The sequence below is a fragment of the Perognathus longimembris genome, chromosome 2 (assembly GCF_023159225.1).
Source record: "Perognathus longimembris pacificus isolate PPM17 chromosome 2, ASM2315922v1, whole genome shotgun sequence".
NCBI lineage: Eukaryota > Metazoa > Chordata > Mammalia > Rodentia > Heteromyidae > Perognathus > Perognathus longimembris.
In genome coordinates, this window is record NC_063162.1 from 97,933,785 (window position 1) to 97,953,091 (window position 19,307).

At 36.8% G+C, this 19,307-nt stretch overlaps 1 protein-coding gene across 2 annotated transcripts in view; it reads left to right on the top strand.

The window, feature by feature from the left end:
• Immp2l (inner mitochondrial membrane peptidase subunit 2) overlaps positions 1-19,307 on the top strand; it is an 859,776-nt gene that overhangs the window by 62,001 nt on the left and 778,468 nt on the right. The gene's annotated exons all lie outside the window — the stretch shown is intronic.

Below are 19,307 nucleotides of genomic sequence, written 5' to 3' on the forward strand. Positions count from 1 at the left end.
GACGAGCGTTTTGTTTGTTGTCTTAAAAGTAAATTCACACTGAGAAGAGTGCCACAGAACTTGTCTAATTTTTTTTGGCTTTAGCTATTTATAAAAATGTTATGCTGGTTGGTACACTGAGGTAGCAAGCAATTCATGAACTTTGTTGTAATAATAGTTAAAGCACCCTTGAATGAAGATGTTGCTGATTGGTATTTCTTATTCTTGAACTGGAATGACCTTTTCTTGTTGGATGATAATTTCAGTATTGATGGAAGCAAACTTGTTTATCCTTTGGAAGATGGTTTGTGCAAATAGATATTCTATACATGTGTCTCCTTCAAGACTGGTCTACAAGGGTTCATTTGAAAACATATTAACCAGATTGGGTTAGTAGCTAATGAAATAGATAAATTTAAGTGAGTTTTGTGTGGCAGACATCCAAGGATGGGGTTTAAATGCTTCTCAGGTTTTGAGTGTTTTCTTTAATATTAACCTACTTTTTGGAGTGTGCTTTTATTTTGTCATTTAGAGTACTGTTTTTTCAACCTCCTTAAAAAACCTTTTCCACGCTGGGTAAGCCTGTCATATGCTTATTATTCTCTTGCCTTTGGTTTGACAAGTCTATAGACCCAGTTGGTGATGGAGCTGAAACCCACCCAAGTAAAAGAGGTCACATTACAAACACACAATTGTGCAATACTTTTATTCCCATGAGAAACAAGTGAATATGAATAACTAATTGAAAAATGAAAAAGAATGTTTGAAATCTAACGTTGTATGAGTACATAAAAATATCTTAGCACATCACAGATTATGTTGAAAACACTTCTTTTAAGCAAAAATGGTAGTGTCTTCTACTTGTTATGTAAGTTAATTTAAAAATGATTTTCAAATTGGGATTGCTGTAATATATTAGTTACTCAGGTGAATTGTACTTTTAATGTAGCAATTATATGCCATACCTTTATCACATAAAAATAATGTACAATTTCTTTCATATTTTGTTGCTAGCTATTTGCATAAATGAATGCTTAGTTTTGATTATTTTATAGCAAACAACTATTAAGCAATATCATTGCTTTCTTTGAGAAAGAAGCAAAAACTCTAACATTAAATTCTTTAGCTGAGTAAATACTATTCACTGTCATATTTGTCAGTGCCAGTTGTTCATAGCTTTTTTTTTTTTTTTTTTTTGGCCAGTCCTGGGCCTTGAACTCAGGGCCTGAGCACTGTCCCTGGCTTCTTTTTGCTCAAGGCTAGCACTCTGCCACCTGAGCCACAGCACCACTTCTGGCCGTTTTCTGTATATGTGGTGCTGGGGAATCGAACCCAGGGCCTCATGTATACAAGGCAAGCAACTCTTGCCACTAGGCCACATCCCCAGCCCTGTCAGTGCCAGTTGTGTATGCCTGTAATCCTAGCTTCTTAGAAGACTGAGACCTAATGATTAAGGTTAAGAATCAGCCCAGGCAGAAAAGTCTGTGAGACTATTTTCTCCAATTAACCATTACAAAAGCTGTGACTCAAGTGGTAGAGCATTAGCCTTGAACAAAAAAGTACAGGAACAGTGCCCAGGACAAGAGTTCAATTCTCCAGGACTGGTACCAAAAAAAAAAAAAGTCATACTGTGTTTACAGTATATTTTTAGTTTTGTAAGCAACAATGCTTAGACACATATCTTTATTGGTTTGATATGTTGGTTTGATATATGTTCATAAATACACTTTAATCTATGTCAAACAATATTGAATATCTGCTTTTCTTACAAAAAACATCAGTCTGGTTTTTAACATAGTTGATAATTTTCATTACACTGGAACTGTCTAAGAAATGTACAATAAGTACAGAAATGCATGTCTAAATGTTGAGTCTAAAGATAATATGAAATGCATCTAGTCACTTTGTTTAGAGATTGATGTTAATAACAAATTTCAATGTTGGTGAGTAGTCTTTGGAAGTAATGTAATATGATATTTCTATATGTGAAAAAATATTGGAGATCGGGAGGACTGAAGTTTGAGGCAGTGGAAAACATTAGTGAGAAGACCACCTCAATCAATAAGCTAGGTGTGGTGGTATACACCTGTGAATGTAGCAGTATAGTAGCCATAGGTAGGAGAATCGGTCTCTGAAACCTGTTAAGGCACCTGAAAAACAAAGCATAAAAGGACTGTGGGTGTGATTCAAGCATGAGGCCCTGTGTTTAAACCCCAGTAACTTCACTACTAAAAAAAGAAAAAAAATTATCCAGGCACTGGTGGCTCATGCCTATAATCCTAGCTACTTAGGAGGCTAGGATCTGAGGATCATTGCTCAAAGCCAGCCACAGCAGAAAAGTCCCTGTGAGACTCTTATCTCTAATTGACCACACATAATCTGGAAGTGGCACTGTGGCTCAAGTGGTAGAATGCTTGCCTTGAGCACAAAGAGGCTCAGGGACAGAGTCCATGCGGAGTTCAAGCCCCACAACTGACAAGAAAAAAAGAAAAAGAAAATAGCCCTGGCACAGTATTTCATGCACAGAGAATGTGTGACAATGCAGTATTTTAGTATAGTAATTACATTTTCTAGAAAAGTCTCAGTATGGAAATTTGTAAATAGTAGGGTTTATGGGACTTTGTATTAGAATAATAACAGAAAGAATAACAATCCTGATTGAAACACACAGTTCAAAAGGCAAAAACTTGCATACATATTAAGTAAAGTGGCTTTAACTTAGGACTCAAAGAGTTAGCCTGATGACATGTGACATGAGGAGGAGTTGAGTCTCTTTATGCGTACCAGGGCAGAGGATATTATCAGAAGTTAAGTAGAGAAAAGGTGGTCAACTTTGTATAAAATATGCTGAAAGGAGAAGTATATACTCCAGTCATTGTTTTGAATTTGTTTTGTTTTATTATTAGTCAAGTGATATTTTTCATTTCTACCTAGTTTATTAGTAAAAATCTCTTGTGTTATTTCATGTATATTGAAAAGTATTTTATCTTTGTCATTACATTTTTTTCAATAATTACTTATTTATTGTCACAGTGATGTACAGAGGGGTTACAGTTTCATACGTAAGGCAGTGGGTACATTTCTTGTACAATTTGTTACATCCTCCCTCATTTCCCCCTTACCCCCTTGAGTTGTTCAGTTGGTTTACATCAAATGGTTTTTGTAAGTATTGCTTTTGGAGTCATTTGTCTTTTTATCCTTTGTCTCTCAATTTTGATATTCCCTTTCACTTCCCTAGTTCTAATACCAGTATGACAGTATCCAGTGTATTCAGATGAGATACAGTGATAGCATGAGTACAACCACAGGAAGGGGATACAAGAGGATCATCAACAAAAGAAGCTACGGTTTCACATGGCATGTTGAAAATGATTACAACAGTGATATAACATTTGTTTCCATAACATGGAGTTCATTTCACTTAACATCATCTTATGTGTTCATAAGGGCATAGCTATTTTTTTTTTGTTTTGTTTTTTTCTCAAATTTTTATTATCAAACTGACGTACAGAGAGGTTACAGTATCATACGTTGGGCATTGGATACATTTCTTGTACTGTTTGGCATAGCTATTTGAAATAACCTGGAACTTCCTATGTAGCTCCTGTGGACACTGAACCCTAGATCCTGACTTAGTCTCCCAAGTGCTGGGATTGTGTGTGTGGTGACCACACCTGGCCTTGTTTTATTCATTTTTAACGCGTGGGTAAACTTTGTAATAACCCATTTCTATGAAAATGGTTGAATGTATAATATTGATTTCTTCCTGGTTTGCTGCCAGAAGTGTACTTGGTCTTCAATTGCTTTTATTAATGAGGAAAACACTAATAGTATGGGAAAATATTATACATGCACCTTCTCAATTATACTGAAATCCTTTCTCTATTTACCAATTCATTGTGAGCTAATTCATGTTACAGAAACACATGGTGTGGCAATCCCCTTCTATTGCAAGAGATTTTGTTCACAGCTTGTTAGTCAGTGCTATTTTCTTTGTGTGCCTGGGGGTGGGAGGGGGAGGCTAGTCTGGGGTACAAGTTTCATAGCTTGAATTCAGGACCTTGAGTTTACGCAGCTTTCATGTTCACAGATGGCACTCTACCACTGGAACTATGTTCTAATCCAGCATCTTTGAGGTGAATTAAGCATGGAGTCTCACAGACTTTGCTACCAAACTGGCTTTGAACCTAATCTTCTAAGTCTTAGCCTCCTGAATAGCTATGGTTACAGGCTGACTAATGGCATTTTCTAAAGCATGAAAGGTCTGAAGAAGGGAGCTGTATGTACTGGAGTATGTTCATTTTATCTCTTTTTTTCTTGTTTATTTTATTCTATAAAACATTGGTTCCACTGGCACTATTATTTAAACATATTCTGTTATGTGAGTTCAAAAGATACATTTATACATTTATTTAGTTCCACACAGGGCTCACAAAATATCATTAGTTGTCATTAAGTCCTCAGTACTACCAATGTATGTAGGTGACATCATACTCTCTCAGTGGATTTGCAAGCTAATGGTCACGATTAAGGTGGATTTTCTATACCTTGGAATTGATTTTTTTATTAACCTTTGTGATGGCCTTACTGCAATAGGCTTAACATAAGTAGCCCTGTTTCACAATAATATATCACTTGACAAATCAATTTGGAGAGAGACTCTTTCATAATAAAGTTCATAATGATCACATTTAAAAGTGAAATAGCATAAAATATGAAAAGGTTGCTAAAACAGTATAATTTCCATCTACCTTCTCAGCTCAAGCCATATTAACATTATATGCAAGCACATTACAATTACTGAAAACAGGAAGATGACATACAACATTATCCTTTAACCATGTTTTTCATGTCCTTTTTTTCCTGCATCTAAGCCCTACCCGGCATCTTGTGTTTAATTATTATTATTATTATTTATTTATTGTCTAGTGATGTACAGAGGGGTTACAGTTTCATACATAAGGCAGTGAGTACATTTCTTTTCAAACTTGTTGCTTCCTCCTTCGTTTTTCTCCCTCCTTCCCTGCGCCCCAACTCCTCCCCCCCATGAGTTGTACAATTGCTTATGGCATATAGTTTTGTAAGCATTACTGTTTCATTGGTTCACCTTTCACCCTTTGTCTCTCCATTTTGATGTTCCCCTTCCCTTTCCTAGTTCCAATAAACATATATACAATATCCAGGGTACTGAATTCAGTAACAGTGACATAGGGGTAAAGCCCTAGGGAAAAAAGACAAAGAAAGTAGCATAATTTCAGGTGGTACATTGAAAATAACAACCACAATGGGTAAACCACTTATTTCCACAAGTTGGAGTTCATTCACTTAGCTTATGTGTTCAAATGTAGATAGTTCTTGAACTATTGTGATCTTCTGCTAGGATTATCCTAGATGTGTACTAATTATTCCCAAAGAGGGAAACCATAAAGTCTACGTTTCTTTGGGTCTGGCTCACTTCACTTAAATAATTTTTTTCAAGTCCTTCCATTTCCTTAGGAATGGGGAAGTGTCATTCTTTCTGATAGTCATATACACAATGGAATGTGGTACATATGCACAATGGAATTGTGTATTCTTGATCCATTCACCCAGATGCCCCTCATTATATTTTTTAAAAAATATTTTCTCTAGTCTTCTCTAATGTGAGACAGTTGCTCCATGTTTGTCTTTTGTGATCTTCTCCCCTGTGCAGGGTACTTGGCAGTTATTTTTCAGATTGATGCTCAACTTTTACAAGACAAGTTAGCCTATCTTTGAATGGAGAAGTATTGATGCCCATTCAGTCTCTGGGGAAACTGCAGCCATGGGACCAATGGAGTGAGGTGGAGGCAAGCTGGGAAGGAAACATGGCTAGTGCACAGTCAGTTTAACTTCTTGATACCATATGCCTAGATCATGACTCAAAATATTCATGGCTCCTAGAATACTCAGTTAAATTTATAGCTTCTGAGAAGGGCTGTATAGGTAGAAAAAGGCCGAAGCAATGGGAGAAGAAGGGCTATATCAAACATTACATTATATTGAGCTGGTCTAAAGTTCTGAAATAGAAGATTAGAATGAAGGAATTCTTATTTAGTAAGAATACCTTGTATACATGTGCACCACACACATACACACATGTGCAGATAGACAGCTATAGATATGTGATAGTAATGTGTAGACATAAGTGCCTTGCATATGCCATTTTTATTAATATTCATGACAAAATTTACAGATAGTTATTTTTAATGTCATGAAATTCAAAGTAAGGGACTAGTCAATAGCAATGTTAAAATGTGAGTCTAGATTCCATTTGGCCTTAAATAGAACTGTCTGATAAGGTTTGCACATATGGTTGCTGATCTCTTAATGTGACTACTGCCACTTAAAAGGAGGATACTCTTTTGGATATTTTCAGGCAAATATATTGATAAAATAATTTAACTGTTTATTTTTAGATGTCATTTATATGTCATTTATTGTATTTCTAATGGACAGTGCTATATCTAAAACTTCCCAAATACATTTCCTTAGCATATGTCTAAGGTGAATTAATATGACATCTCCAAGACTGAGATGGAAAACACTTAAGGTAATTAATACAGAGCAAAGGGAGATTCCTGAAGACAGGTAAACAAGTGGGTGTTGATAAGGATGTTGAGTTAATCAGGGCCAATAACCAAGGGGAAAAGACTTGCAGTCTAGCGAGAAAGAGAGAGAGAGAGAGAGAGGGGCTGGGGATATAGCCTAGTGGCAAGAGTGCCTGCCTCGGACACACGAGGCCCTAGGTTCGATTCCCCAGCACCACATATACAGAAAACGGCCAGAAGCGGCGCTGTGGCTCAAGTGGCAGAGTGCTAGCCTTGAGCGGGAAGAAGCCAGGGACAGTGCTCAGGCCCTGAGTCCAAGGCCCAGGACTGGCCAAAAAAAAAAAAAGAGAGAGAGAGAGAGAACTTTTAATATTGACTGCTTATTATTTTTCAACATTTGAGATAAGAGTTCAGTATATATTATTTAATCCTCACTTTAAAATAACTCTAAAATTGAATGCTGTTGCTATATCCCCATTTTATAGAAGACATCATGGAGGTGTAGGGTGATTTGATAATTTGCTTAAGGGCACTGTAATTAAAGAGCAGAACACAACCGTGCACATTGAAGTTGTTTTCTCAATTATCATCTTCAATGCCTCAATGTGATGTGACCAAACAACTTATGTATTCTTGGCCAAGAATTTATAGAGATGTATTTGCAGGTATATACAGTTAAACAGGTATCTATTTAACAGTTTTTGTATCTCTTCTTATTCTTTGTATAGCCAAATTCCTGATATGGTAGTTGTTAAAATATAGTCTCTTTGTTAATAACAGTAGTACTTTATTATGACTCTACTGTAAAACAGTTGCGGCAGCTGTTTTGTGACATGCTAACCTCATTGCCACTTTCAGACAGATGGCTAAGGAGGTAACTGCATTTCAGTCAGTAAATATGAGCAGAGTTACAGAGATATGAGACAGGGAAATAGATGAAATAGAATAGAGGCTTTGGGTGAGGAAAAAAAGGAAAGAAAGGTTTTAGTTCCTTTGTGTTTTGAGTACTTGTAAATCTTTAAAGGTCCCTGAACTACCAGGGGAAATTAATTGAAGCCTGATAAAAAAGGAAATTTATGTTTTGAAACAAATGCCCAGAGCAATGATGACATTGAATAATGACCTATAATTGTATTAAAAGCAAGTTGTCAGTTGAGTTGGGAAAATATCATTGCATATACTTATCTGTTCCATCTGTTCTCATTGTGAGATTTTCATTTATATTTTTTTCTCAGTGCACAGGGAATATTATACATTTTAAGAACACCTAGAAATACAATGATTTTTGTAGGTAGGGAGGAATGCCTTTGTTCCTAGCTTTTTTTTAATTGATAATAAAATGCGAGTGAATAAAATCTTGCAGTTTATTTTGAAAAGAAATTTAGTTTTTGGCACTTTTAGTCATCCATAATACTCTGTATTCATTCTAAGTGTATGTAAAATGATACTTTAAAAAACAAAATGAGATAGCATGAATACTATTGCTATTATTTAACTGATTTTTCAGATGTTATTCATAAGCATTCAAAAATTGCTATCCTAAGGCAGACCTTAATAGCTATTTGTTTCCTGTAGCAGGATAAAGTGCCTATAACATGTTTGTACATTTAATTATTCAATAAGACATTTTCTTAGTTTAGAGATAAATTACAGTTTAAAAATGTTTCAATGACCATAAATTTCAATTTTGAGTTATTGAAGTTTTATGGCAATATAACTATAGGAGATAGTCATAATTTCTGCTTCTCCTGTTCTACAAATCCTACTTTCTTTGAGAGGTTCCTAGAAGTTGTCAAAGAACAAATTTTTGTGGACAATATTCTATGAAATATTGGATGCTTATGTTTACAACTGTTCTTATTTTCACTGTGGAAAAATATACTCTGTGAGAACACTGTTAATTGTATTAATAAAAAGTGCAAGTCAGCATTTGTGAAGAAAGAACTCCAAGTACACACTGTATGCTGTATGTAAGGATTCCCACAGGATTGAGGAGCAGTATTTTGAATGAGTTTAAACAATAATCAAGATTTATTTATTTATTTATCTATTGCCAGTGCTGGGGCTTGAACTCAGGGCTTGTGCACTGTCCCTGGCTTTATTTTGCTTAAGGCTAGCACTCTTCCACTTGAGCCACAGTGCCATTTCTGGTTTTTTCTAAATATGTGGTGCTGAGGAATCCAACCCAAGGCTTCATGTATGCAAGGCAAGTACTTTACCACTAGGCTATATTTCCAGACCTAAGATTTATTTTTTTTGAGCAGCAAATAGTTCTGATTTCAACCAGGGAATATAAGATGTAAAATGAATTCTCATATAAATATGTTAACTTATCTTAAATATTTTTAGAACCACTAGGCTATATAGCCATTCATACAGATGGACCAATATGATCACAATATGATCAAGAACTATAATGGACTAGTTTTTAGGAGCCAAAACACATACTAGAAAAATGAGAAATGGCAGCAACATAAATTATCTAACGTGTTTAAACTATGTAAGAATAAAGATCCAAGAGTGAAGGGAAAGAGGTAGAGGTGAATGCTATATTTGATGACATTACCTCGTGTTCTATCAGTTTACATGCAGCAGAGCAGTCAGACTAGCCACACAGTGGTAGCCAAGATAGATAGATACTGAGCCCAGTTTTAATTGTTTTTTTTTTTTTTTTGGCCAGTCCTGGGCCTTGGACTCAGGGCCTGAGCACTGTCCCTGGCTTCTTCCCGCTCAAGGCTAGCACTCTGCCACTTGAGCCACAGCGCTGCTTCTGTCCGTTTTCTGTATATGTGGTGCTGGGGAATCGAACCTAGGGCCTCGTGTGTCCGAGGCAGGCACTCTTGCCACTAGGCTATATCCCCAGCCCTTAATTGTTTTTTTTTTTTTTTAATTGATTTATTTATTGTCAAAGTGATGTACAGAAGGGTTACTGTTTCATACATAAGGCAGTGAGTACATTTCTTATCAAACTTATTACCTCCTTCTCCCTCATTTTTCTCCCTCTTCCCCAGTCCCCTGACTTGTACAGTTGGTTTACAGCATATACTTTTGTAAGTATTGCTGTTGCATTGGCTCACCTTTTACCCTTTGTTTCTCCATTTTGATGTTCCCCTTCCCTTCCCTACTTCTGATAAACATATATACAATACCCAGGGTACCAAAATCAGTTACAGTGACATCAGGGGTAAAACCATGGGCAGGAAAGATAAAAGAAAATGGCACAATTTCACATGGTACATTGGAAATAACAGCAATGATAAGCCAACTATTTCCATAACTTAGAATTCATTTCCCTTAGCATCATTTTATGTGTTCATATGCACAGCAGCTATTGAGCTATTGATGTCTTCTGGTAGGACTATCCTAGATGGAGTACTGGGGATTTATAAACTAGAATTTAGTTAGGAGAAGAGATTATAGTAACACACTGTTAGGTTTTTAATTGGTAAGAGACTGTACTAACACACTCTTAGGTTTTTAATTGGGACCTTGAAGTACTGTCTTCTAGGTGTAAGGGCAAACTAGAGAAATTGAATTGAATTGAAATTGAGCCCTAATTTTGAGGTGATGTATTTTTACGTTAACTGTCCACTAAATTTTATGTGAATTTTTATGCATTCAACTCATGGCATTTAATAAGAAATCATACCATGTATCAGAAGCCAGGATCAAGAAAAAAAAACAAAACAATAAGTGATAGAAACAACTGCACAGTGATTCAGGTCGTGGGATGATAAGACATGGGCTATAAAATAGTTAACACATTTAAAAATTGATGAGAAGATGAGTAATTTCATTAGAGAATTAAATTTTGTAAAAATAATTCAAAGACATCTTGAAGAAAAGTAGCATAATTTAAAAGAAGTACTGAAAAGAAGAGTCTAGTAGGAAATTAGACACAGTTGAGAAGAGAATTAGTGAGCTGACTAAAAGTTTAGTTAAAAATTATGCACACCAGGGCACAGAGGGATAAAGAATGAATATTACGATACTGAAAAAGGCTGACTTCCAGTTCCTTGTAGTCCTAGAAGAAGAGATAAAGATAGAAGGGGTAAAATTTGCACAGTTTAAGGCCAAAAAAGTTTCCCAAATCAAAGATTTCTTAAATTTCACAGAGTAGAGAAATACTATAAAACTTATTGGGATAAATATGAAAATCAAATTTTAGGGCATAGGCTACCCAAACCCCTGAAAAGAAGAGCAGGGTAAAGATTTTGAAAGGGAAAAGGACACACTACTTTCAAAGAAGCAAAAACCTGGTATTTCAATAGATGGAACACAAGAGATAACTGAATGGCATCTTTAAAGAAGTAGAAAAATTTTCATTTTGGTACCTCTTGGAAATATCCTTCAAAATGAAAGAGAATGACATTCTTTTCCTAAAAAATCCCCAGCTTGTGTTTAGTTTTTGTATTAGGCTTCATTTACAGACAGATTGAGTGTTGTGAATTTCAAGATGGTAACTGCAGAACATTAAACATTAAGGGCAGGGTCCTAAATTTTTTTTTAATGAAATTTTGTTGTCAAGGTGATGCATAGAGGGGTTAAAGTTACATATGTACAGTAGTGAGTACATTCTCGTCAAACTTATAACCTCCTCCATTTTCTCCCACTTTCCCTCCTCCCCAATGCGCCCCCCCCCATTGTGCAGTTAATTTCCAACATATTGTCTTGTGAGGATCGCTGTTGCAATTGTTTGCTTCTTATCCTTTCTCTCACCATTTTGATGTACCATGGCCAAGTGGTCTAAGGTACTGGATTAAGGCCAGGGCCTTTTTTAACCCAAGCTTATGTGTACCAACGCCAGCCCTGTGCCCAGGACTCTCATGCTGATGATGGCTGCAAAAGTTGACGCTGGGTCTTAAGTGTGTTCCCATTGCTTTACTGAAAGTTTGTAAAATTTTTTTGTTGTTAGAATTTGTTCTCCATGGTCTTTTTCATTTATAACAGTCTATGAGAAAAGTACTATGAGAATAGAAGTAAGAACGGAGAAAAAAATGTTGGAAGAGATAGACATTAAAAAAAAGTCTCAAAATATCAGAAGAACATTGCATGGTTTTGAAGCTTAAGTCCAAACTTATTGAGCCATGTTGGCATATTAAACAAAAGGATGGGGGCTGGGGATTTAGCTCAGCGGAAGAGCACCTGCCTGGCGAGCCAGGCCCTGAGTTCAGTCCTCAGCTCTGGGAAAAAAACAAACCAGAAATCCCCCCACAAATTATAAAAAACAAAACACCAATGAAAGAACAAAAGGATGGATGCAAAACCCTTCTCCATGTGCTTAAAATTATTCAAAATAAGATGTAGAAATTATATACATCTTTATTCTTAGTAATTCAGTCTTGGAATAAATAAATATATATATGTGCATATATATATATATAGTTTTTGACATTCTATTGGTTGATACTTCTGTCAACTTAAAATGCATTTTTCAACAGTAAACACACTGTCCACTTGTTTTTATAGAAAAGAAATGCTTGATTTATATTTTGCCTTATAGGTTAGGTCTGCATATGTGGATGAAACCTCACCATTAAACTTATACATAAACTTATTTGATCCAATGTCAGTAGTTACCTTCCCATTTTCTTTTCTTTTAGGGGAAAAAAAAGGCCCTGTGTTTGGTGGGTGGGTTTGACAGTTGTTGGTAAATGTGTCTGTGGCTGATAAGGAGAAGGGGAATGGCTTAAAGCAACAACCACCTTATCAGTGCTTTGTAGCTCAGGAAAATGTTTCTGTCCAGGAAGAAGACAGGAATACCTACTTTCTAAAAGAAAAAAAATTTCCATTAATGAGAAGCATTCATGACCCATATTATGGAAGGTTATTCTTTTGCATAACCTAGTGAAAGATTTACTCACAATCAGATGCTGCATTAATATTTACTCAAGGCACAACACTAGGTTTCACATTATTAAAAATTGAGTGGCTATTGAAATTGCTGATGGAGATACTGGATGAGTTTGATTTGGGCTGTGGATATAATGGTTACTTGACTTTCTGTGCTTTTTAGAGGTTGAAAATTACCTTGCTGAGATGTGTATACTTTGCCAGAAAGTGACCACACAATGCAGGAGGAAAACATTTCAGTGTGACTGGCATGTCACATAAATTACACCATATAATTGAATAAGAATCATTAAAATATTCTGCATTTATTAAACATTCATTATTCTACTAGAAGATCTTTAAAGAGCAATAAGAACTTGAAGAAATAATAGGAAAGCTTTGGTAACAATGGCACTATGTTAATTGAGTTGAAAGAAGGTAAAGTATGTATTAACACAATGTATCCAAATTTGGCAAAAAGATTTGTAATAAATCAAAAGAAGAAATCAGTTAATAAAGAAAGAAACCAATTATCAGTGAAGGAAGGGGGTGTGTTTAATGATCCTAAATGAAAGGTTAAACTGCTTGGGTGAATTTCACCTTAACAAAAAGGAAGAAAAGTAATATGGATAATTAGGCAGCAATAAGATTGTATGGAAAAAAAATAAAAACTGCCTTAGATGTTGGGGAATATTGGCTAATGAACTTACTACCTTTCTGCTGTTGGTTTTTGTTTTCTTTTATATTGAATTTTTATGGTATTTTCAAATTTCCTATTTTGATTGGGGGTATTAAATTTCTTATATATATTATTATCAAACTGAATTACAGAGAGGTTACAGTTTGTTTTTTTTCAAATTTTTGTTATCAAACTGATGTACAGAGAGGTTACAGTTTCATACGTTAGGCATTGGATACATTTCTTGTACTGTTTGTTACCTTGTCCCTCATACCCCCCTCCCGCCTCCCCCTTTCCCTCCCCCCCCAGGTGTTCAGTTCGCTTATACCAAACAGTTTTGCAAGTATTGCTTTTGTAGTTGTTTGTCTTTTTTTACCCTGTGTCTCTCAATTTTGGTATTCCCTTTCAGTTTCCTACTTCTAATGCCAGTATACACGGTTTCAAATATACTCAGATAAGATTACAGAGATAATGTAGGTACAACCACAGGAAGGTGATACAAGAACATCATCAATAATAGAAGCTACAGATACAGATGGGACGTTGAAAGTAGTTACAACTGTGATTTAACGATCGTTTCCATAGCATCAAGTTCATTTCACTTAGCATCATCTTATGTGTTCATAAGGGTATAGCTATTGGGCTCTTGTGATGCTCTGCTATGACTTGCCTAAACCTGTGCTAATTATTCCCAATAAGGGAGGCCATAGAGTCCATGTTTCTTTGGGTCTGGCTCACTTCACTTAGTATAATTTTTTCCAAGTCCTTCCATTTCCTTACAAATGGGACAATGTCATTCTTTCTGATAGACACATAAAATTCCGTTGTGTATATGTACCACATTTTCCTGATCCATTCATCTACTGAGGGGCATCTGGGTTGGTTCCAGATTCTTGCTATGACAAATTGTGCTGCGATGAACATTGTTGTGCTGGTGGCATTACTGTGATTTTGTTTGTGGTCTTTTGGATAGATACCCAAAAGTGGGGCTGCTGGGTCATAGGGGAGTTCTATATTGAGCCTTCTGAGGAATCTCCATACTGCTTGCCAGAGTGGCTGAACCAGTTTACATTCCCACTAACAATGAAGTAGGGTTCCCTTTTGGCCACATCCCCTCCAACAATTGTTATTGTTAGTTTTCTTGATATAGGACATTCTTACTGGAGTGAGATGGAATCTCAATGTTGTTTTGATTTGCATTTCTTTTATGGCCAGTGCTGTAGAGCACTTTTTCATATGTCTCTTGGCCATTCTCATTTCCTCATCAGAGAAGTCTCTTTGTAAGTCTTTAGCCCACTTGATGAGGGGGCTATTGGTTCTTTGCGGTTTTGTTTTGGAAGAAGGTAATTCTTTTAGTTCTGCATTTATTTTAGAGATGAGGCCTTTGTCCGTTGAATGGCCGGTAAAGATCTTCTCCCAGTCTGTGGGCTTTCTGTTTATCTTGCGAGCTATGTCCTTAGTCGTGCAGAAGCTCTGCAGTTTGATGCAGTCCCATTTGTCCAACCTTTCTTTGATTTGTAGCCTTTCTGGGTCATTGTTAAGGAAGTTCCGTCCTGCGCCAAGGAGCCCAAGTCTTTCTCCTACTCCTTCCTTTAGTGTTTTCAGAGTGTCTGTTTTGATTTCCAGGTCTTTAATCCATTTGGAATTGATTTTGGTGCAGGGTGATATATAAGGATCTAGTTTTAGTTTGTTGCATGTGTTGAGCCAGTACAGTTTCATACATTAGGCATTGGATACATTTCTTGTACTGTTTATTACCTCATCTCTCATTCCCCCCTCCCCCTCCCCCTTTCCCTTCCCTCCCCCCCATGAGTTGTTCAGTTCATTTACACCAAACAGATTTGCAAGTATTGCTTTTGTAGTTGTTTGTCTTTTTTTACCCTGTGTCTCTTGATTTTGGTATTCCCTTCCAATTTCCTAGTTCTAATACCAGTATACCTGGGTTTCCAATATACTCAGATAAGATACAGAGAAAGTGTAGGTACAACCACAGGAAGGGGATACAAGAAGATCATCAGTAATAGAGGCTACAGTTACATATGGTATGTTGAAAGTAGTTACAACTGTGCTATAACAATCATTTCCATAACATGGAGTTCATTTCACCTAGCATTATATTATGTGTTCATAAGGGTATAGCTATTGGGATCCTGTGATCCTGTGCTGTAACTGCCTAAACCTGTGCTAATTTTTCCCTATAAGGGAGACCATAGAATCCATGTTTCTTTGGGTCTGGCTCATTTCACTTAGTATAACTTTTTCCAAGTCCTTCAATTTCCTTACAAATGGGGCAATGTCATTCTTTCTGATAGAGGCATAAAATTCCATGGTGTATATGTACCACATGTTCCTGATCCATTCTTCTACTGAGGGGCATCTGGGTTGGTTCCAGATTCTAGCTATGACAAATTGTGCTGCGATGAACATTGTTGTGCTGGTGGCATTAGTGTGATTATGTTTGTAGTCTTTTGGATCGATACCCAAAAGTGGGGCTGCTGGGTCATAGGGGAGCTCTATGTTTAGCCTTCTGAGGAATCTCCATACTGCTTGCCAGAGTGGGTGAACCAGTTTACATTCCCACCAACAATGAAGTAGGGTTCCCTTTTGGCCACATTCCCTCCAACATTTGTCATTGTTAGTTTTCTTGATATAGGACATTCTTACTGGAGTGAGATGGAATCTCAATGTTGTTTTGATTTGCATTTCTTTTGTGGCCAGTGATGTAGAGCACTTTTTCATATGTCTTTTGGCCATTCTCATTTCCTCATCAGAGAAGTCTCTTTTTAAGCCTCTAGCCCACTTGATGAGGGGGCTATTGGTTCTTTGTGGTTTTGTTTTGGAAGAAGGTAATTCTTTTAGTTTTGCATATATTTTAGATACGAGGCTTTTGTCCGTTGAATGGCCGGTAAAGATCTTCTCCCAATCTGTGGGCTTTCTGTTTATCTTGCGAGCTATGTCCTTTGCCCTGCAGAAGCTGTGCAGTTTGATGCAGTCCCATTTGTCTAACCTTTCTTTGATTTGTAGCCTTTCTGGGTCTTTGTTAAGAAAGTTCCGTCCTGTGCCAAGGAGCCCAAGTGTTTCTCCTACTCCTTCCTTTAGTGTTTTCATGGTGTCTTTTGATTTCTAGGTTTTTGATCCATTTGAAATTGATTTTGGTGCAGGGTGATATATAAGGATCTAGTTTTTGTTTATTGCCTGTGTTGAACTAGCTTTGCCAGCATCATTTGTTAAAGAGGCTATCTTTCTTCCAGACTATTGTTTTAGTTACTTTATCAAAGATTAAGTAGGTGTAGTTCTGTGGGTTCATTTCTGGGTCTTCAATTCTGTTCCATTGGTCTTGAGGCCTGTTCCAGTGCCAATACCAAGCTGTTTTTATTACCATAGCTTTATAATACAGCTTGAAGTTGGGTATTGTAATTCCTCCAGCACTGTTCTTTCTGTTTAGGATTTTTTTTGCTATTCTAGGTCTTTTATTTTTCCATATGAATTTCTGGATTGCTTCCTCTATTTCATTAAGGAATGGTGTTGTGATATTAATGGGTATTGCATTGAATTTGTAGATAGCCTTTGGCATTATTGCCATTTTGACTGGCAATATCAATATTGCCAGTCCGGGGGCTTGGATTCAGGGCCTGAGCACTGTCCTTGGATTCTTTTTTGCTCAAGGCTCGCACTCTGCCACTTGAGCCACAGCGCTACTCTTGGCCATTTTCTGTATATGTGGTGCCGGGGAATTGAACCCAGGGCTTCATGTATAGGAGGCAAGCACTCTTGCCACTAGGCCATATTCCCAGCCTCTGCTGTTGTTTTTTGAATGTTCACTTTTTGCTCTAGAAATGGAGAATGTGATGTTTTTGGTCTTGTATTCCCATGACCTTGAATTGTGGGAAAGTTTTGGTAAATGTTTCCGGAATCAATACAAGATCTAATTTCATATGACCTCTGTATTAATGATCAGACAGTCTGGTAACAAACATAATTAAATTCAGAGACAATTCCAAATTTAAAGACAGCATGAACAAGTGTTTGAACTTAGTACGTATGATCCTGTGTTAAATAAAAGGCCATCTACAGGAATGTCCTTGGTTATTGTCAACTTAATTTTTTTTTTTTAGTTTTTTTTTTTTTTTTGGCCAATCCTGGGGCTTGTACTCAGGGCCTGAGCACTGTCCCTGGCTTCTTCTTTCTCAAGGCTAGCACTCTGCCACTTGAGCCACAGCGCCACTTCTGGCCATTTTCTGTATATGTGGTGCAGGGGAATTGAACCCAGAGCCTCATGTATACGAGGCAAGAACTCTTGCCAATAGGCCATATCCCCAGCCCCTGTCAACTTTATTTTGTCACTGATTATATATATTTACACTGGGTTTGAACTCAGGATCTCAATCTTGCTAAGCAGCAACTCTGTCACTTGAGCCATACTTCCAGCTCTTTTTGCTTTAGTTATTTTTCCAATAGAGTTTTCGCCCCTGTTTGAACCTGCATGACTGTCTTCCTCTCTACCCCTCTTGAACAACTGGGAATCCAGCTATGCACCACCACATCTAGTTTATTGGTTGCATTGAGATCTTGCTAAATTTTTTCCTCCTGCACCTAATTCCATAATGCTTTTGATCTCTGTCTCCTGAGAAGTTATCATGAATTTTCTTAGAAATTGCTTATCTTTATCACATATATATATATGTGGTGTGTGTGTGTATGTGTGTGTGTATCACATGAAGTTCATTGTACATTAATGCTTAAAGGCATTTTCAAAATGGTAGCAGCTTTGTCACAGGTTAACTCAAGTAGGCAGTAACTCAAGGATGTATGTAGTCAAGATTTGCACCAGATACTGAGACCTGGGTTTTAGGTTCCTTTGGGCACTAAGGGACTACATGTTAACTAAACTTTAACAATGGTGGATCTGTTTTTATTTTTAATAAAATGAAAGGATTGCACCTGATAGTTTCTAAACTGTCCTTTAATTTGAAACCTTTTTCCTTTCTGATTACGTTGTTTTTCCACATGCATAAATTAATTTTATGATGCAAGGCATATCATAAGTCTAATGGATACTCACATAATATTTTGTCAGAAAGCATAACAGCTCTTTTGGTGTCCTTCTCTAGGAGGGACACTGGATGTGATGACACCTGCTCGTGATCCCAGCAACAAGGGAAAGCCTAAAATAACTAATGAGAAAGAGGGCTAGGAGTATTCTGCCAGCCTAGTAAGTGTGAGGCCCTGAGTTCAAATCCCAGTGCTGCCAAAAAGAAAGAAAGTAAATAAACCATACAAAATACCTTGCTATGTGCAGTTTGTTATTCTGCTTTACAGTTAGATGTATATTGAATTAAGACAAAAATAAAAAGGTATTTTTGAAACTTGTAAAAAATGTGGTGTGTGTACCAAGCATGGTGGTGCATGCCCATAAATCCCAGCTACATGTGAGGTAGGGATCCAGTCCAGCCTGAAAAAATGGAAGACCCACACTTTGAAAATGAAGGTGAAAAGGACTAGAGTCATGTTTTATGTGGTAGAGCACACATCTACCAAGCTTAAGACCCTGAGTTCACATTCCAATATCATCCACCCCATCCAAAAAGTGATATGTAGACATATTCATAGGGAAGTTTGGTGTTTAGTAAATCAGCAACTCTGGCAAGCTTGGTACCAGCTTAATATGGTTCCCAAGAATATACACAGTGCCTCTTCCCAACACTGCATTTGGTTCTTTTATGTTGTTACCTCAAATCAGCCATGATGGAATTCATAGCATCTGGCAATCATTACACATTAGGACTTTTTAGATATTAGTTAATTATTTATGAAATTATTTTTTCCAGTGGCCAAGAGTCAAACCCAGGGCTTTGCACAGCCTTTGTTTTTATTTTACAGTTGAACCATACTTTTTAGTTATCTCCCTACTCTGGGTGACATTAGCTTGTTTGGTAGCATTTGGTGGCAGATGTTGTCATGTGGTACAGCAGGAATGGCAGATGTGGTTTCTACCTGTGTTTACCATATGATCACAGTAGAGGTGGGACACACATCATGTACAGTGCATTTGTAGAGCCACCTGGAATAGTATTGCTATGATAGGGAAACTCATGACTTACCGAACGAAGAGAGGCTGAAAGAAAAAGAGATGCTTCCTCAGAGAAGCAAGGCAGTTACAGAGTTACTTTTGCATGTGCAAAAGTTTTGAGGCAAGAGACAACTTCCTTATATAGCCATATGAAAGAGGTGGTAAATAGCTTCATAGG